This window comes from Trachurus japonicus, chromosome 11 (assembly GCF_045865225.1).
Source record: "Trachurus japonicus isolate A0001 chromosome 11, Traja_1.0".
Lineage (NCBI taxonomy): Eukaryota > Metazoa > Chordata > Actinopteri > Carangiformes > Carangidae > Trachurus > Trachurus japonicus.
The window spans coordinates 34,965,418-34,986,474 of NC_140917.1; the positions used below are offsets into that span (position 1 = coordinate 34,965,418).

A 21,057-nucleotide genomic window follows, 5' to 3' on the forward strand; every position below is an offset into this window, starting at 1 on the left:
ATGAGCTGAATAAATTGTTGAAACTATGCTGAATTAAGTTAAGAAACTGCTGAAGAAATCTTGAAGAGATGAAATAATATATGAAGAATACGAAATGGTTTGAAATTACTTGAATTGTTGAAGATCAGTATGAAGAAATTGAAAGTCTGAAGTCTACTCAGATTTACTTAAAACTGACAGTTTGAAAACATTTTTGAACCATTACTAATGTAGGTTAAACAATATCTGAAGAGTAAAAGTAGAAGATGAAAGATGGAGGATGTATGAACTGGGTGGTAATTACTTGAATTAGTGAAGAATAGTATGAATGAATTGAAAGGTTAAAGTGCACTCAGATTTATTTAAAACAGTTTGAAAACATTTTTTGAACCATTACTAATGTAGATGAAACAATATCTGAAGTGTAAAAGTAGAATAATATAGAAGTAGGGCAGAATAACTAAAAAATAACTACAACATCTGAAGGGTAAAAGTAAAACATGTTAATAAAAAGTTTGAGGAAAATGTAGAAATCCTGCATATTTATAGTTTAACAGTTGAATGGTTGAAATCTGAAATAGGTGAGAAAATATTAACAAGTCAAACTTATAAAAAGGATTTTGAAGATTAGTATGAAAAAATTAACATTTACAGTAAAAATTAACATTTAAGTCATTTAAGGGAAAATGTAAAAATCCTGGCTTTGTAATAGGTAATAGGTGATTTCAACTTGAATTGTTGAAGATTAGTATGAATAAATTGAAAGGCTTAAGTCTACTTGTATATAAAACTGACAGCTTGAAAACATTGTTGAACCATTACTAATATAGATGAAACAATATCTTAAGAATAAAAGTATAAGATTGAAGATGGAGGATGTATGAAATGGGTGGAAATTACTTGAATTGTTGAAGAATAGTATGAATGTATTGAAAAGCTTGAGTCTACTCAAATTAGTTTAACTGAAAGCTAAACAATATCTCAAGAAGAAACGTATAACATGAAAGCAGGAGGCTGAATGACATGACATGGTGGGAAAATACCTGAACTGTTTTAGATAATAGTTAAAAAAAAATGTGTCAAAGGTCTACAACCAGTAAAAATGTTGAAATGAAAGACAAACATGTTGGAAAATCCTGCGTTATTAAATGTAACAGTTTAAGAGTCTGTTGAAGAGTTGAAGTCAGCTGCAAAAAGCACTGGAACCTGACAGCTTAAAATCACGATTAGCTGATCATTCACATGCTGTCCTCATCCAAATAGGCTATTTCAACCCCCATCTTACCTGCTCATCCCTGGCTATGTTACTGCTACTGCTGCCACGTTCTGCTGCTATCGCCACTGCTCGATTCCCTTGCCGCTGCTACTGCTTGCATTTTGTTGCTACTGCATGAGGTTTTGCAAACTCACCACTGTGTGTGTTTGTGTGTGTGTGTGATGTGTATGAAGAAATTGAAAAACTGAAGTCTTCTCAAATATTTTTCAAAACTGACAGCTGTAAAAACATAGTTGAACCATTATTAATATAGATGAAGCAATATGTGAGAGGTAATATAGATGGAGCAATATGTGAGAGGTAAAAGCAGAACATGTGAGCAGGAGGTTGAATTATATGACTTGGTGGAAAAACACCTGAATTGTTTAACAAAAGTGTAAAAGATGTGTTTAAAGGTCTAAAACCAGTAGAAATAGATTTCACTGATGTAATTGTTCAGACACAACACCTTTCTTCAGTAATGTGGAATGTATCAACAAAAAATACTAGGTAAACATAATATAAGAATGACTGTCCTTGGGATAGTTAGAATCTGTCTTTATTACAGCACTTGCAGGAAAGGAGGTTCATTTGTGTATTGCATTTCTAAAAAAACGTTGTCTCCAAGTGCTTGACACAGCAGCATTACAACACTCTGCCCTTAGACCCTCACATCGACTGAGGAAAAACTCCCAAGAAAACCCTTAACAGGGGGAAAAAAACGGGAGGAACCTCAGGGTGAGCAACAGAGGAGGGATCCCTCACCCAGGACGGGCAGACGTGTGATAGATGTTGTGACGGCCAAGAATAAAACCTTATGGGCTCAACAGTATATATCACATGGGCACAGTCCTGACTGCAGTGGCCCATGTTCAAATTTGACTTGGCCATTTGCTGCTTGCTGCACAGATTGGATGGTGTTGTCATGTGTGGTCAGTGACAGCACGATGGCTTGGTGGTTCTGAGCTGTGTGTCCGTGCAGCAGTGCACCTCATCACTTGCCAGATGATCAACAGAAGAATGAGGGAGGTGAACCTGACAAGACAAAATAGAAAAATGTTTTGGAAAGTGAAGACCAAGACATAAATCACATGTTCAACACTTACTAACTGATTATCATTTACCTTAAGTAATCACCTGCCAGAGAATCATCAGCCTGTCACCCTCAGTGCTCCGTCACACAGATCACAAGGTCCAGAAAGCTGTCCAGCCCTGTCGGTCTCTACTGTCAAGTGGGGGAGACCTGAAAGGAGAAGGCAGTGGACATGATATTGTTGTAAACCTACATTGTCAACAGTGTCATCCACATTTTTTAATGACAAAACAACAAAGCGGTACCTTTGGCTCTGTTGTGAGCAGGCATAGAAGCTGGCAGCAGGATGACTTGTGTATGTGCGGTCCAGCAGTGAGGGCTCTGCAGACTGACGGTTTTGATGATGCTGTTGTTTCTGGTCAGACGTGGCCGGATGATGATGAGGTGGAAGTAGGTGCTCCTGATAAAAGAGAAGAGAAAGATGTTGTACGTTTTTGTGGCATAAAACATGTGCAGAACTTGTAGCCTATAAATCACATACTGTCTGTCATACCTTCAGCAACCAGCAGCACCACGACAGTCTCATTCTCTTCAGCGAAGAACAACCAGGGCAGGCAGGAAGAAGAACTCTGTGGAACCCAGTTGTGGTGGATCCACTGTTGACAGGATGATGCTGCAGTACCTGGGCAATGGCAGACTGACAGCCACCATGTCCTGGCCGTTCCCAGCTGATCTTCACAGTTTTGAAAGTAATGTGGTAAAGGTTGGAGAGGGGAACGTTGAGTAGGGGTCAGAAAGCACACAGAGTGAATGGTCTCTGGTCAGGCCACCTGCCCCGAGGCAGGGGAGGTGACCATCCCAGCTCACACAACACAGAGAACATGTACTTTCAGCAGTTGCATATAAATGTGTATTGATGTTTTTTATTAATTTAACAGTTAATAGGATATATTATATTAATTGATAAATATTATTTATTGAAATTCATTTATTTTATTGTTCATTTTTCAGTGTCTGTTACACATGTAGCACAGGTATTGTAAACACTGGCTGTCCTTGGTTCCTGAAACTCTTTTGGCTTGTGCATTTACCAACCCAAAACCCAAAACCCTCCCTGGTAAATGCACAAGCCAAAACACACTTTTTTTTTTTTACACAAGATGATGCTTAAAGAATTGTCCTATTGATTGCAAACTGAAGAATGTACATGGTGATAACAACATGATGAAAACACAATTTTATCAAATGAGTCACTTGTATTTTACTAAACCTGTATGGCTTACCGCACTGTTTCATGAACTGTTAAAAGACAATACACAGTAAATGGGGTTGTGATAGCTGTGGTAGGTCTTCAGCACACCAGAATGGAGACACTGCTGAGGTTGAGAGATGAAAACCACGTCCAACAGTGTGTTCTTCTCTGTGGTTGGATCAGTGATGAGTTGTTGAAACCCTTTGGACTGAAACATCTCCAGTATTGGCTTTTTTTCTTCAGACTTCAGATTCTCGTTGAAATCACCACAGACAATGATGGGTTGAATATCCATGATCTCCAGTGAGTCCACAAGGCTGCTCAGGTTCTTCAGGAATGACTTGACACAGTAGTCTGGTGGTCTGTACACAGCTGCAATTAGTGCTCTCACTGGGGCTTCAATCTTCAGAGCCACAAACTCTAGGTCAGTTACATTATGTATGTACTGCTTCTCGTGCACTTGGATATGATTTCTGACATACATGGCAACTCCACCACCACCTTTCTTTGCCATCTGGGGATCATTGGTGTAGGACAGGTGTCTGTTTCGTCTGAACATGGTGTAGCCCTGAAGTTGAAGACTGTCTGCCACAAAGGAGCCCTGTAGGTGGGTTTCTGTGAGACACAAAACATCCGCAAGACACAGTTCGTGATGGCTCTTGATGTCATTGATGTGAGCTGGCAGTCCCTCTGTGTTGTGGTGAACAATGGTCAGAGTGTCAGGTCGGCTCAGTGTGTCTCTAAGATGAAGAAGTGGCATCATGTCGTCCAGGTTCATTTGTCTCATGGCCTCAAGCGCTTCAGTGATTTCAGTGTTGGCGTAGATTTTACTCTCATCCATGTCCAGCAGGTGCAGTCCACTGAGAGAGGTGACTCTGCTCAATGCCACATAAGCCATGCCAGGCTCAAAGATGTGTTTCAGGGAGACAACAGCTGAATGTCTTGTCATGCCTTGAACCTTGTGAATGGTGCATGCAAAAGCCAGCTTGATGGGAAACTGTCTGCGCACAGCTCCTTTCTGTTTCAGGTTGTCCTCTGATCTCTCGATATAAACAAGGTTGTCAGCTGATCCTGATGCTGTTTCATTATCCATTTGGAGTCCAAGCATGTTGACATGTGCAGATCCAGGTGGTTCAGAGGTTACCACTTTGATAAGAGTACCAAACGAACCGTTCACCAGTCCTTTGGAAACATCCAGGTTTCTAGTCAGCATGACACGTACGCCTTCTGCAACTTGGAGTGTGTCTGGTAGCTCATTTGTACCTCCTTTGAATGGTTGTTCTTGTCGTGTCATTTTCCCATTCCTCGGATCCTTTTTGTAGTCGTCTGCATCAATTTTGGTGACGTTGGAGTAATTCTTCGTCAGTATTTCAGTATTGTGAGCACCTACCTGTTTGTTGGTGGCAAAAATGTGCAGGGCATCAGCAGGGCGTTGAGCTGGTTCAGTGATGGCTTGTGACAACAAAGCTCTGTCTGATTCAGACAACTCTTCTGACTTGTCTTTCACACGGATCCTGTTCAGCATCTCTGCAAAGGCAACATCATCCTTCTGACGCATGATCTCAGTGAGTGTGATCATCTGAAAGTTTTCCTGCCACAGGTCAATGTCTTCTGGGTTGTGTACACACAGAGGTTTAGACTGTCGTACTGGTGGTAGCTGATAGAAGTCTCCAACAGCGATGACTGACATTCCTCCAAAAGGTTTCTGGCTGCCTTTGATCTGTTTCAGTCTGACATCAACATATGCAAAGAGGGCCCTTGACACCATGGACACTTCATCAATGATGAGGATTTCAGCATTGATCAGTTCTGCTCTGACTTCGTCCAATTTGTTACCCAGTCCCACAAAAGGAGGTTTCAGACTTCTGGGGAGCTTCAGCAGAGAGTGCAGAGTTGTTCCACAGATGTTAAATGCTGCGGTTCCAGTGAAAGCAGTCAACAGCACAGTGGGGCTTGATATGTCAGTGTCGTCTGCATGTCTGGGTACTTTGCACAGTATCTTTGACGCCTCTGCGTAGATGCATTTGATCAGATGTGACTTTCCTGCTCCAGCTCCACCATTGATATAGATGAACAGCGGCTCTGGATTTAGGCGACGAACACGCTTGATGCACCAGTCTCTGATTAAAGAGAAGACACAGGCTTGTTTCTGGTTCAGGTTCTGGTACATTTGACGTAACACAGCAGGATCCATTGCAGGGGGCTCTCTGATGGCTCTGGCTTCTGTTACAGCGTTAACCTGACGACTGTAGTCTGGGACATTTTCTTGTACATTGTCGTGATCTGGCTCTGCTGCTTGCAGTTCATCAATGCACTCCATCCTCACAAGTTCAGATTCAGGTGCCAGGTTGTTCCATTCATCAATCAATCCTCTGTTCTGCTCGTACTCTTCCACAGCTTGCTCAATCTCTTTACTGTTTTTCTCGTATTTGTCTTTGTTTCTTTTCACAATGTATTTAACTAGCTCACCGTGCTCACGGCCAGGCAGACGTGCAATGCCACTTTCGTAAAAGGACTGGTACGTTGGTAAGAATGGCCTTTTCAGTTCTGCATCTGATCTGTAGGGAAGGTACAGCTTCAGCAGTGATCCATAGTGCTGTTCAGGACTTTTTTCCTTCGAGGGGCGGTAAAATCTGATCACAGCAGGCTTGTCGTTTTTTCGCCTTTGAACAAATCCCGAGTCATTCAGCAAGCGGAGAACATCTTTGCCTTTTGCCTGATTGCCATAGACAAGTCTGCATGTTGCTGCAAAATCAGCCAGACACATCTCCTCAAAATCTGGTGTCTCAGGTCTGTTTTTGTACTTGTCCGTCAGTGATGTCATCCATATACTTGCACTTCCTGGTGTTGCGTCTTCCAGGGCTGACATCGGGCGACTCATTTTAACTGGGTTGTCATCAGTTGGTAGGAATACAACACCTCGTGAACATTTTTTCAGTTTGATTCCACATGCTCTTGCGACCGCTTCTTGGGCTGATATCTCTCTCTTTTTGGAATAAGCCTGCATGACTTCTCTCATTTCGTCACATTCGTTGACATGTTCCTTGTTGGAGTTCTCAATGACTGTTTTCAGATACTCTGACATTTTGGATTCTTGCTTTGTTATGTAGCTGGTCAGATACATGATGCAAGAATAAGCATTTAGGATAAAAGACACGTCAATATTTGCATTCCACGCTTTGAGAAGGTACGAATTATACCCATTTACCCAGCAGTCTTTGGGGTCACGTTTCAAGGTCACTGAGCAGGATGTGGCAATTAAGCTCATGCATTTCTCATATTCACTGACTGTCAGTTTATAGCGAGCCAGGAGCTGCTCCAAACTCAGGTGTTCGGCAATCTCAGGTTCGTTCAGGAGCGCGTTCAGTGGTTTGAGTTTGTCTTTGGCCTTTTCCACTGTTTCGGAAATGTCACTGTCACTTTCAAATGGTCTGGTGATCATTGTCTCTTTGCAGGGTTGTTTAGGAAATCCAAATCTGCAGGCAGAGCCAAAGCTTCTGAAACATGTGCGAGAGTGGTTTCTGCTGTGCATCTGTAACTCTTTCACTTTTCTGTGCAGTTCAGGTTGTTTGCGTGGGTCAGGGAGCTGAGCTGTGATGTACTTTGAAACAAAGTCACACACCGTTTTGTCACTATCGGTCTCGAATACCGGTGCACCTTCTATCCATAACAGGCAATGGATGTGCGGACTTCCTCTGTGCTGAAACTCTACTCTGTAGAAAAAATCAAGCACTTTCCCAAGGGGCTCTGCTTGCGAGAAAATCAGGTCTCTGAATAAAGCCTCTACTCGTTTATCAAACATTCGCATGGCTGTCACAGGATTGCTCCTCAGTATGTCACACTTTGCGGACCAGTCAAGCTCGTCAAAATTAACATCCTCACCTTGTTGTCTTTTTATTGCCTCGATGACCTCAGGCCAACGCATTTCAGCCGCTGAGAATGTACAGAAGAATGTCGGAACTCCCAACTGTCTAATCATGGCAAAGAGATCTCTGGTTGTTTTTTGCCAGTAGGCTGGAGTTCCTCTGAGTGGCTGCATGAATCTTACTGCATCTTTATTCCTCACAAGTCTTTCCACCTCACGTTTATTCAGTAACATATCAGATGTTATTCTGCGTCCGTCTCTGGTCATAGGCTTTGCTTTCCTTAACTGAATGCTCATGCTGTTTGTGGCCAAGTGAATTTCTGTCACAAACTGGGCAAAGAACAAGTAGTTTGTGTCTCTGGCAAAACGATTATCAACACAGAAAAGCCGAGCTTTGAAATAACCGCTGGGCGACAGCTTAACAAGTCTAGCTTCATCCAGTGTGTTCTGACCTGTAGGGAATTGCATAGGAAAGGATATGGCCTCCAGTCTGGGTGTTTTGAAGAAACCAACTGGACTGTTTCTTTCAGCAGGCGCCACAGAGTAGATACCCTCACTAAAACTTAATATCTCCTCTGACACATCAGTTGGCTGAAGGCACGAGTCAAGCGCAAACCCTCCATTGGGCATGTTTTCTTCCTGTTCCTCATTGTCACGTGTCTGCTCAGTTGGCTGCTGCTCAGCATTGTCAACATTCTGCCCGTCATCAGGCTTGTCATCAGGTTCATTCTCTGTCTCCTGAAATGCTTCATTCTCAAACACATCAATTTCCAACAGATCACCTTCATCATAATCATCATCATTCATTGTTTCACCTTCCTCCTCCTCCTCCTCATCAGGAAGTGTGGGATCACACAGTTCAGCATCATCTCTGATACTTACATCCTTGTACTCTGGGTGAATCTCTTTCAGTTTATGCAGCGCGTGAACCAGTTTAGACCAGGTGACAGTCTGAAACAGCTGATGACCTCTGTAACACAGTCTTCTCTTCAGTTTCACTCTCAGAACCTGAGACTCACTCCTCACTCTGGGCAATGCTTGTACAGTTTCTTGAACTTCAGAGGGGACACACACTACATTACCTCGTATTGAATTTTGTCTGCCTTTGGGAAGAGGAATAATCTTGGCAAATGGGATGCATTTGGCGATGAGATGTCTCTCCAAAATGTTGAGGTCACACAGTTCAGGTGGAATGTCAACAAGCTCCATGTTGTTGGCTACAGCAAGAGATGGCATAGCTCCACGTTTAAGGTGATCATGACAGGTGTGACAGATCCATTCTTTTCTCCTCTCATCTGGCATTGTGCACTGTTGTTCATTTCTGCAGACTTCATCACAAACATGAACATATTTACCTGTTAGGCAGGATGCAACTAGACGTGGGTTTTTCACATAGGTTGACCTCTTGCACTGTTTCACTTGGTTTGGGAATGATGCCTTATGACACACGGTGCAAGGGTACGTTGGACCAGACTTTATATGGGATCTGAATATAGATATGGCCTCTGCGATCACACTGTTGTCACTCTCCTGTGCTTGTCTATCGAGACGTCTGTATTTCCTTTTTATTTTCGTAGCACATCTCATGTTGTGCATAGTTTTATAAGCAAGATTGTTGTGATATTTTTCTCGCATCCTTTGCTTCATCAGCTCTCTGTGTCGTGCTCTGTGTGTCTGGTTATTACTGTAACGCCTTGTAATGTAAGACCGCTGCCGTTCTCTGAATTGGGAGTTTTCTTTGTAATTTTTGGTGATGTAAGACCGCTGCCGTTCTCTGAACTGGGAGTTTTCTTTGTAATTTCTGGTCATGTAAGACCGCTGCCGTTCTCTGAACTGGGAGTTTTCTTTGTAATTTCTGGTCATGTAAGATCGCTGCCGTTCTCTGAACTGGGAGTTTTCTTTGTAATTTCTGGTCATGTAAGACCGCTGCCGTTCTCTGAACTGGGAGTTTTCTTTGTAATTTCTGGTCATGTAAGACCGCTGCCGTTCTCTGAACTGGGAGTTTTCTTTGTAATTTCTGGTCAGGTACAGTTTCTGTTTTTTTTTAAAGGTTAAATCCTCTTGATATCTTTTGGTCTGATAGAGCTTTTGGTTCTCTCTAAAAGTCACATTTTGTCTGTATTGTTTCGTGATATACTCCTGTTTCTGTTGTTTAAATTCAGGATCGGTCATGTATCGGTTCTTCATTTTTTCTTTGTTCTTTTGTTTAAATTCAGCGTTGTCTCGATAGCGTTTGGCAAAATATTGCTGTTTTTTTTCTCGGTTTAAGTCATTACAGTTTTTGTTCTTTTCGTAAAATTTCTTCTTTTCTCTGTATGTTTCATGTGAAGCATACTTCTCTCTTTGTTTTGTTTTTTTGTCTTTTTTGTTTGTGTCTTTTGCTGAGAGCATTAGTTTCCTCATGAATTTTCTCCTTTGGTTTTTATTGAGTTTGGACAGTGTAATGGAGATGTCGGGTGAGACATGTGGAGCAGTTTCATTTGGTGGATCAGGCAACCCGATTTGATCCTGTTGTGCCACAGATGAAGTGATGTCTTGGGCTGTGACAGAAGTTACACTGGGCTGGCTCAATGGTTGTGCTTCTGTTTCCATGGCAGTGCACAGTTCATAAAGTATCTCATCAGAGAGCTCAGTGACTGCACTCGGCTCACTGTGAAGACCATCATCTAAAACAGAGGAGGTTGTTTCAGCAGGATCATTTGTTGTAATCAGCACATCAGGGGTGGTTTCGTTGTCATGGGTTGCATTAGCACAGGGAAATGTCACAGGTTTCAACTCATAGTTGCAGGAGGAGGGAGTTCTGATCCCCCTGTGAAATATTTGGAGTCTTTCAATCACTTCAAAGAGACTTGTGAATGTCACCATGACAGCCCTTCCAGGTAAAGGGCATCCCAGCGGTATATGTCTACCATCCTCTTTTCTGCCGTGTGGGTCAAAGAAACCAAACCTACCAGATCTGGTTCTGAACAGTGCGATACACAACCCAGTCATCAACAGCAATGCATACTGCACTTCTGACAGCAGACAGCTCAGTCCAGCCATTAGGTCCAGAAAGTAATCAACACTTCCAGGGTCAGGGTCTCCTAACGTACCATATCGTGACCATATGTTCATGTTTACATTGTACACATGGCTGCGTGCAGTCACTCGGTCAGGGATCTCATCTGCTGTCAAATGGATAAAGTCTGGGAACCGTTTCCTGGCCTCTTTGTACAATGCATTACCTTTATCCAAAACTTGATTGAGGTTCTCTGTTGTGATGTTTTCATTCTCATAAAGAAAAGCCAGAAACGTCAGAGAGTTACAGGTACACTGTTGGTTTCTGTATTTACCATATCTCACAGAAGCCTGGCTACGCATCGCACAGACTCTTTTCTCACCGAGCTGAAGCTCCAGGATATCATTGTAAGCATGAGGAGGAACAGCTACATGTGGAGCATTACTGCCACGTCTCCTTTTTGCAATGTTTGCACAAGATGTTTGTCCTACATTTGAATTATCATACTTGCGTTTGTAGTTTGCCTGGTGCACATGAGAACAATCTGCATCACTGTTATGTTGCTCCTTTATAATGTCAGCATTAGAAACTTGTGGCACTTCTGAAGCAGCTACCTGATTTTTCGCTGGGTCTGCATTGGAAGCCTCTGCTGGGCACGTAGCATCAATGTGACCTTGCCTATTTATCATGTCAGCATTGGAAACACACAATCCATCAGGTGGTCCTCCCTGTGTTACAGTCTCACTAACAAGTGTCGTAGACTCACTCACCATGCTGCTCTGAGAACCGGTACCCTCTGCTTGTTCACTTGGTGCCGCACACTGAGATTCCCTCTGCTGTTGCCACTGGAGTTTTCTAGCTTGAGACTTCTTGTTTTTTCCTTGGCATTGTTGATGCAGACAAATAGGCACAATACAGACAAACAACAATACAGACTATGCTATGAGAGGTTTGTTGCTTATTAAAGCAGAGACTGGATGTGAAAAGATAATTCAAGTTAAATTAGTCTCAATATGGAGCAGGAAAAAAAATAGAGAACCTCTCTTGTTCCAACACTCCAGTGCTTTTAGGACTGATGAGCCAGTTAAATCAATTTCTACTGATTCAGAAAATACTTGCCTCTTTAAATCAGTAGGGAAATTACTTTACTGAAACAGAAATGACACACTGGAGAAAATAGATTTTGCTCAAATTCAATGGCGATGTATACTTTCAGATTGCAATTGACCAACAAGAGTTGTTTCTTAATGAGGCAGAATTACTTGGTACGGGTGAATTTAAACTACTTGTTTCAGTTTTGATCAATTTCAAAAAGTCAGAGAAAAGGTAAAGAGCGTATCAAAGGGAAAATAGGGATAGCATAAGAGGAAATGTCTCATTCAAGTGGAAATTCTTTTCGTTCAAGGGAGAACTACTTCAATGACAGTCTTTTTCGTTCAAGAGAGGACTACTTCAAGGAGAGTTGTTTTTCTTCAAAAGAGTATTTCAGTATGTTTCTTTTTCAGTATGTTTCTTTTTCAGTATGTTTCTTTTTTCAGCATTTCAGCTTGTTTCTTGAAGGCTTGGTACGTTTGAACAGCAAGCCTGAAAGCGTGAAACTTAGGGAGAGAGAAAGAAGGCAGAGACAACAGATAGAGCAGGATGGATGGATAAAGGGGATGAGGGGGGTGAGAGGGACAAAACAGGACGGTCTGGAAGACAGGTCTTCTTCTGCAAAATATGAAACACAATAAAAAAGGACAAATTGTTAGGTCTGAAACTATCCTTGTTATACTTGTTTATACAACAGTTAGTTCCGACCAAGTAATTTGATTGGACGAGAGACATTACATGATATACAATGTAACAGCACTGGGACTTTTTACAGACATTATCACTCTGCTGTTCAGGCGTTCAGGAGCTAAGTCAGAGCCAAGCTCCCCATTCCGGAGCTGCCCCATCTCTCTGCTGCCTACTACAGTTATTTTAAAAAAGGACTGGAAAATTAAAACCCGGAGCTGACATGATCTGTCTAATTTGCGATCATTCTCTGTGTTGTTGTTAGCCACGTAGCTCGGCTACTTGGCTTCAACTGTGTTTATATTTATTGCATAGCAGATAAACAAATTTACTACGGTATCGATAACGTCTCTGTATATTAAAGCTGGTCCTGTTGTTCCGGTGCTATTCAGGCACTGGCTCCGAACCAGCTCAGTGGAAAAAGGGCCACTAGTAGCAAGCTAGGAAATGTTTGTGTTGCCTGGCAACAGCCTTGTCTCCCTTCTAGTTGCGGAACTATTTGTGTTGGCGGAGCCAAATAAATAACAACAAATCAAACAAATCACAATCTCTTGTAGCTTATTACTGTTAACTAATAAAATGCACAACTGTTGTATAAAAGCAATATCTCAGAGAAGGAACGGAGGACTCTGAAAATTCTCACAGCTCTTAGTTGACATTAGGGTGAGTAGATAATGAGTTAAATTTGAATTTTGGGTGAACTATCCCTTTAAATGAAACATAAGATATTTATACTACATGCAATTTACAACATGCAAAATTGTTCCATGTGTAACCATTGTAAAGCCAGCAATATAGTGTTAATTTACACATTACTATCAGTAGACTACGTGTCATTTTACATTTGACTAAACCATCTTTATTTTTTAAAGACTGGGTTAATTCTCACGCTCTCTTCACTAGCCATTACTAGCCAAATCTCTTTTTAGTACGAGAGTACGAGGCTTGATTCTGGGCAAAAAAACACTCTTCAGACTCAGTAAATGTGGTGTTGCAACTGACTCTGTGTGACAAATCAAGTGGTTGTCAAAATCAATCATTCTAGTTAAAAAAATGTTTCTGGTCTCTGTGAGGCACTACATGAGGACTACTGTTCTCCTTGTCTCCTTGATCTTAACATTAATTTCAGTTCAGATTTTCTTGTACTCACCAATCACGTGCAAGCGCACAATCTTCTTCTCTTTCTCTGGGAAAAGAAGTAAAATGTTATGATATTTTTCATTGAGTTTTAGATTTTAATAATTATCTATTTTGTAGGGCTGGGCAACGATTACAATTTTTAATTAATCGCATGATTTCCCTGATTAATCACGAATAATCGCATTGCAAAATCCAATATGAATTCAAAAGTACTGTAAAGTGCACTTTTATTTCAATGGTATGCTGCCATATGAACGAAAGTGCCATAACATTTGTTGTTAAAATAAAATAAAAATAAAATAAAACAAAACTCGTTAGTCCAGTCACTTTGCCACCTTTTGATTCAGGACATGTCATTAATTATCTCAGGGCTGTTGTATAGGGGAGAAAGGTGATGATAATTCTAGGGGCCCAGCGCCCAGTGGGGCCCACAAAAAACCCCTGTAGTCTAATCTTTGTATGACTGAATTATTCTGCATAAGACCCTGACTGATACTCATAGTAATGCTGCATTAGCATCAAAACAAAATAGGCTAAATAAAAAATGATAATACATAGTCTAAGAAAAAAAGTGGAAAAGTCAGGGGCCCACTTTTATTCTTTCAGGGCCCCCAGAATTCCTAGCAACGGCCCTGATTATCTGACTAACTTGCATATTTCACCGGCGGATAAGCTGGTGTGCAGTGCACGCTGTATAGCCTACTGTATGAACCATTTTTTTCTCTCTCCATCGCGCTGTACGTCTTCACAAGCCATATGCTTTCTCCACAAGCCATAGGTCGTTGTGTGTGGGGTGAGATGTAAATAAGATATAGCAAAGCACCTTCTCTCTCATGTTGAGATCCATGTGCGCAGTGTTGGGAGGGTTACTTTTAAAATGTATTCCTTTACAGATTACTGATTACATGTCCTAAAATGTAATCTGTAATGTAATTAGATTACAATTTCAAGTAATGTAATGTAATCTGAATACTTTCTGGATTACTTTTATATTACTTCAAAATCGCCTGCAGCCTTTAACTGGGACACTGAATTTGCTTTGAATTGTCTTACACATGATAGGTGTAACTCCACAGGATACCGTGGCTCCTTTAAACGAAAGCATTAATAAATGTGTTTGAATTTGTCAAACCGCAGTTTAATTTGTTATTGGTCACTCAGCCATGTTTAAATTATTATTATTATTATTTTTAAATCGCCAATCACATTTTAGTAGATTTAGGCTATATTAAAACTGAGCAGCTTCAGACTACAGCCCCTCAACATCTCATACTTATGCAGAATACCCTCGGAAAAAATACACCATTTAAAATAGGTTATGCAGGACAAGCAGCATGATGATATTTTGAAAACAAAGTAATGACAGGAGCCACTGTAAAACTCACGTGTCTGCTGAAGTCGGTGTCGTTTTGGAAACAGCGTGACGTTGCTGTTAATGTTAAACCATGCTCATTATAAACATGACAGTCCAGGGTCCTTTTAAAAACGTGATCCTGTCGCAGTTCATTCATGTTGTTTACCAGAGACCGGACATTGAAGAGGAATATGCTGGACATCCCGATAGCAACATTACCAACATGAAGCCAACTTAAGCAGAGACGGCCGGCGAGTTTAGCACGTAACCCTCCCCGCATGAGAGCTCTCTGGGCCGCTGTTTTGTCCGTCCCTCTCCCACCTTGATGGTTCTAACTTCACCACAGTGCAACAAGCGTCCGCACAGTCAGAGCAACCTGCGTGTAGTGCGCTAGGCTAAAATAATCCAGCAACAGACTTTTACAAAATAAAAGCATTGGAGCAACATGCATTAATGCGCAATAAAATATATGTCGGCATTAGTAACGTTAGTTTAATGAGTTAACACGCCACACACACACACACACACACACACACACACACACACACACACAGAGAGAGAGAGAGAGATAGAGAGAGATGCAGTAAATTAGTGCTTGACACTTCTCACCATCAGGATAATTATTAGATGGCATTTTATCACATTTTCACGTCACTATATCACCATTTAGACTAACTCTAATGCCTCTGCCAGCTGCAGCCACTGATGCTTTTGTAGAATGAGGGGTCGTTGTGGTGGTATAATATGTCTTAATGATCAGGAAAACAGGCAAACAGGAACGGAGAAACGGAGAAACGGAGACGGACATTATGTTTACACTCCACTACTGACCGGCCTCATCACCATGACAACCACAAACAATCACCTCTATCACACACACTGAACCAATCACAGGCAGGGGGAAACAGCTGATCACTACGACAATACAGGCTACAAAATAACAACTATTAACTTTACACTTCCTAGACACCGTGATTCCCCCAAACTGAACAACACAAACACGCTTTGCTTATATTTATAGCAACAACATAACCGTTAACTTCTTAAGGACGGCGTTTACCTAAGGACAACAACCGTTATCAACTTGTTTGTAGATACCGTTATCTTTAAAAGAAAGCAGTGCCAGCACCGTAATCTCACAGGTCTTTTATTATATTTTCATGGAAGTTTAATAAAGACATTATCATATCTGTTTGACCATAACACGTTAAAAATACCGTAATTTAAACCGCTTCACAACAGAGTCTACGGGAGAACCATAAGTGCATTACTTACCGCTAGGGAGTCCGAGTAGAATGAGCCTTCAGCCCGATGACGTAGGGGAGTTGAAGTTGTTTGATATGTTCAGGGACAATCGGATTCCTCAGATCTTTTGATACGGGTCTGCTGCAGGTGGCTCTGTCTCTCAAACGATGCTCGGTGCGCCAGCTGCAGGCCATAGCTATGCACTTCTTTTTCTAAACACACCGGCGCAAACGTCTCATGACTGTAGGCTAAATTAAGTTGAAAATTTAAAGGGGCAGATTACATAAGATTATAGTCTTTCTGCTCCCTTTCCTTGAGATTTGGGAGGTTTTTGTTTTTATTGTAGCCTATTACAATGCAAGATAATTTTTCTGACTGATATTGCCCGATATTGCAGTGTATCTCGCTTTCAGAGAAGTTTTCTTCCCCCCGCTCTCCGCACGTTGCCTATGTTGTTGCTCTGTTGTCACTTTGTTGCTGCTCCACAGAGCGCACATGGCTAATTATTATGCACGTGCTGACCATATTGTGTCTAGGCGTTCCGGGGAAGGAGTATGAGTTGTGTTCACGTGTGCACCATTCTTGGGTCTGGTGTGATTTATCAAAGGAAAATTGCGGAGTATTGTTTGTCGTCTATGCAACCGTTGCAGTAGATTCCATATGGTTTAAATTTATCGTAAGAATCTACACGCCAGGTATAATTGGCAGCTTAGATGAGGGGAATCGCCGTGCGTAATGGTCGCGCGTAATGACAGCTCCTCGCCGGTGAAACACAATAAACTGCGCTACTTCTTGCATGTTTGTCTCATGACATGGTGGAGCCCACAGAGGTACACAGACAGGTGGATCAGGCGGCAAAGAAGTCCGCTGTGAAAATGATCTGACTGAAGGGAAGCGAGGCAAAGCGCTACAGCAACGGAGACAGAGACCCAGTGCAGCAAGGAGAACAGTACACGAGGAAGATGAGTTAACGATCAGCTCGTCGCTATGTGTGAAAAATAAACACAGCTGTGAAAATGTATCAATGTTCTCAAAACACAACATTTACAAAGAAAAAAAATATTTTATAGGCCATTCATCTATGTGGCTATAACACAAGTCACTGGGCTTTTATTTTGAAGTTCAGACATTTCGGGTCTGTCATCGGCGTTAATGTGTTGTTTAAGATCAAAAACAGAAAGACAATCAACATTTGACCGTAATTTGATTTTGGTTTCCTCGCTTTTTCGTTTTAAAACCAAAAAACGAAAAAAACAGCCTGTATTTTTGGTTTGAAACGGAAAACCAAATTACCAGCTTACTTTCGTTTTCTGACAGTTTGGTTTAAAGGAAAAATCAAACTAACGAAACGTACACGGACCCGGTCATGGTGATATTATTGCATAAAGTGTGGGCCTCATAAAGCTACTAAAGCTACATTGCGGAGAGAGGAGAAGTACGCTCCCAGTGCGACCACCCAAGCGCCCGAGAAGGCGCGCGCTCAGCTTCCGCGTGCAGTGCGACCTACCTGCTCCTGACTAGTTTTGCTTACTGTAATCAGCCCACGGTGGTCTGTTCGCTTTACCATTCTGTCACTGTGGACCTCCCGTACCAAAACAGCAGATACTCCTGGAAACTGTCTGGTCGTCTGGTGTCGCTGTCTCCATCGTCCATGTCGAAGTATAACATGACAAAATTGCAGTGCGCCTCGTATTGTTTTGGTTGAATATCAGTATGGCAGACTCTCAACTCCTCTCTAATCACTCACAATTATTATTCTCTTGTCTTTTTCTGTTGGGCCATGTCTAGCCTTTTTGTGTTTTTCTTAACTTTATTTCAATGCAGAGTGCAGGGCTCTGTACCAACTGCCGGCTGCATCACCTCTAACCCCAACCCCCTTCATACTATAGAGCCTAAAGTAGCTTTTATCCCTATCAATCGAGCCTGCGTTTCCTGTTTATGATGCAGCCTTTAGCTTACCAGACCCTGCTTTCATCAACTCCCCTTGACTGCACTGTACCATATTAAATGTTTACTCAATATTCCAAGCAGCAAACTGTTGTCTATTCAACATTTTCCTCTCTTCAGTTAATGTGAGGCTTTAAGGGTAGAATTGTGCTGTGTAAAGCTCTTTGAGACAAACAGTTTGTAAAATGGACTATGCAGACTTGATCTTGCACCACAGCTACTCAGTAATCAATATCAACAATTTTCAAAGTTCAAAATTATTTTTATTAACATTTATGATTTACACATTTACACGGTTTACACATTTTAAAAAATCAATTGAAAGGATTTGAAAAGACAAAAACTATTTACATGTGTGTGTGTGTGTGTGTGTGTGTGTGTGTGTGTGTGTGTGTGTGTGTGTGTGTACACTACATCTCTTGTGAGGGGAGGGCAATGGCTTCACAGACCCTGCCATCCTTGTATTTGATGTAGAGCTCCTCTGGAGTTTGGTCTCCAAAGGGCCAGATTTGGGCACAGATAAACACCAATGTGCCCTCATCATCTATTAGAATGACATCGCCGTTTTCTGCCGTGTCCCTTCCTGCCACCTTCAAATTGGTCTCCAAGGGCTTCAGCTGTGGAACAAAAACACAAAAACATATACATAGTTGGTACATAAAATATTCAGACCCCTTTCAATGTTTCACTATTTCTTATGTTGAAGCCTCATGCCTAATATATATATATATATATACATATATATATATATATATGTATATATCATTGTTTATCAATCTACACTCTGTGTGTCACAAGGACAGCTCAAACCCAGAATTTAAATTTTTTTTGCAAATTAAAAATAAAAGTATTCAGACCCCTTGCTGACACAATCATGTAGGTGATTCAGGTGCCATACATTTCTTTTGTGAAGCTTTGAGGTGGTTCTACACCTTCAGCACCTGAATCACCTACATGAGTGTGACAGCAAGGGGTCTGAATACTTAATTCCGTTCATGTGATTTTTCAGTCTCTGTACTCTAATTAATTTGCAGACATTTCTAAAATCCTGTGTTTGGACAGTCCTCATGTGGTGAGTGTAAATTGATGAGAAAAACAATTATTTATTTATTTATTTATTTTAACATGAAGTGTCAAAATGAGGTGAGAAACCCATAGATGAGGATTACATAAAATGGATTTCTCTTGCATAAGTTGACATAAATCTTCCAGACTCTACATTAAATCAATTTTGCTAAGGCATTACTTACATTGACCTGGGTGAAGGTGGTGGAGTGGAGGCTCACTCCATATTCGGGTGATTTCAATACTCTTAAATGTGTGATAATCACCGGAGAGCCCTTTTCTAGTTTTAATAAGTTGGCCTCCCTCCACAGGCAGACCCGCAGTTCAGCATCTCCCTTCAAAAAGAAATAAAACAAAGGGTATAAGCATGTGCACTTACTACTATAGGTTGTTTCACATTGACGTGGAGACTTGACTGTGGTGCTAAGAGTAACTTTTTTTCTAACCTGTTTTACTCGGATTTTTCTCATTGCCACTGTCTGGCCATGATCTTTCATAACGGCTTGTATTGGCTCGAGCTATAGGTGATGTTATGTTAGGGCGACACAGAAAATGGGCATAAAATACATTAAGTGATGACCTCATAGTGATTTCACACATACATTTATATTATTTCCATGAGAGACACCTCTGTGGTATTATTTAAATACACACACATATACAGTGGGTAAGGCAAGTATTCAGACACCATTCGATTTTTAAACTATTTTTATACTATTGCCTGATGTCAAAATTAAAAAATCATCATCATCATCATGCAACTACTCTCAGTTCCTCATGAGGACTGCCCAAACTCAGAATTTTAGAGGTGTTTGCAAATTAATTTAAAAATAAAAATAAAAACTGAAACACGAACAGAAGTGTTTAGACCCTTTGCTGTCACACTCAAGTAGTTCATTCAGATGCCATCCATTTATTTTATGCAGCTTTGAGATGGTTTTACACCTGTGTTGGATTAAATGGATTGGACATGGTTTTGAAGATACACACCTGTCTAAATAAGGCCTTACAGACCATAGTGTATCAGAGCAAAAATTTGATCCATGAGGTCCATGAATTTAACATCAAACATTTCTAAAATTCTGGGTTTGGGCTGTCCTTTTTTTGTCCCCTTTTTGATTTGATTTGAAGGGGGTCTAAATAATTCCCTTGTATGTGTGAACTTAAAACACGTTCATAACTCTTGTGGTAGTGGGGATAGACACTCACCGATGTAACACAGCCTTCCAGCGTTAGCAGGCCCTGGGTGTCCATGGTGATGTCACCTAATTCCATGGTTGGTGAAACTGGGTCCACCAGGGAGCAGCCCTGCTGCTCCAACTCCCGGCTCACTTGCACCTGTTTCACTGCCCTGAATATGATTGTGTTGGCTCTGGAGAGCAAGCCCTGCCCCCCGAATTTACTGACATTATAATTTTTGATAATAATGCTCTGGCCCTCTGCGACTTTTTGAGCCAGGTTTTGATAAAGGGTCATTTTCATCACGGACACCCCATCACTGATAGCCATGACTAGATTTTCATGCGAGCTCACAATCTTCATCTCGTCCTCCACCAGCTCCCAGGAGGTGACACGTACTGTGTTGCGGATTTTCAGGACTTTCACGGTCAGTGGCTGGTAGTTGGATGTTGATGACGCCATCTTATTTTTTTGTATGAGGGACATTCTGAAAAAGAAAACAAAAAACACTATTAGTGTTATTAAAACCCTTAGAACCCCAAGCCATTTATTGCTGTCTTTTGTCCATGTCCCCTCTCTGTGTATGAATGCATATAATCTCAGCCCTTTCAACCCAGTCAAGTAATAAACTTTTTAATTTTTTATTTAGGTCAACCAGGAAATCATTTTAGATGTTGAAATTATGTCAATTGCATGAATAAACATTAATATGACTATAAGAACAAAATAAAAAAATTAAACAGAAATTGAATTTCGCGGAATAAAAACAGTGACCACACTTTTTCAACTTTATGATTTTACCAGGTCTTGTCTAGCAGGAGAGAAAAACTTGCGCCACACACACACACACACACACACACACACACACACACACACACACACACACACACACACACACACACACACACACACAGGGATGCAGTCTAGTGCTTGCAGCTTGACACTTCTCACCATCAGGATAATTAT

At 41.2% G+C, this 21,057-nt stretch overlaps 1 protein-coding gene and 2 long non-coding RNA genes across 4 annotated transcripts in view; 1 reads left to right on the forward strand and 2 right to left on the reverse strand.

The window, feature by feature from the left end:
- LOC146979211 (NLR family CARD domain-containing protein 3-like) overlaps positions 1 to 21,057 on the forward strand; it is a 98,591-nt gene that overhangs the window by 24,924 nt on the left and 52,610 nt on the right. The gene's annotated exons all lie outside the window — the stretch shown is intronic.
- Positions 1,786 to 2,996, reverse strand: LOC146979212 (uncharacterized). 2 transcript variants are annotated; one of them, XR_015036996.1, is made up of 4 exons: positions 2,821 to 2,996; positions 2,573 to 2,727; positions 2,359 to 2,456; positions 1,786 to 2,269 (listed from the first exon to the last, which is right to left on the reverse strand). It is a non-coding gene; the product is annotated as an uncharacterized LOC146979212 (long non-coding RNA). The 2 variants fall into 2 exon arrangements; XR_015036995.1 differs by having other exon boundaries at positions 2,359 to 2,459.
- On the reverse strand, positions 11,469 to 15,966 carry LOC146979213 (uncharacterized). The gene is made up of 3 exons (XR_015037164.1): positions 15,931 to 15,966; positions 13,312 to 13,347; positions 11,469 to 12,092 (listed from the first exon to the last, which is right to left on the reverse strand). It is a non-coding gene; the product is annotated as an uncharacterized LOC146979213 (long non-coding RNA).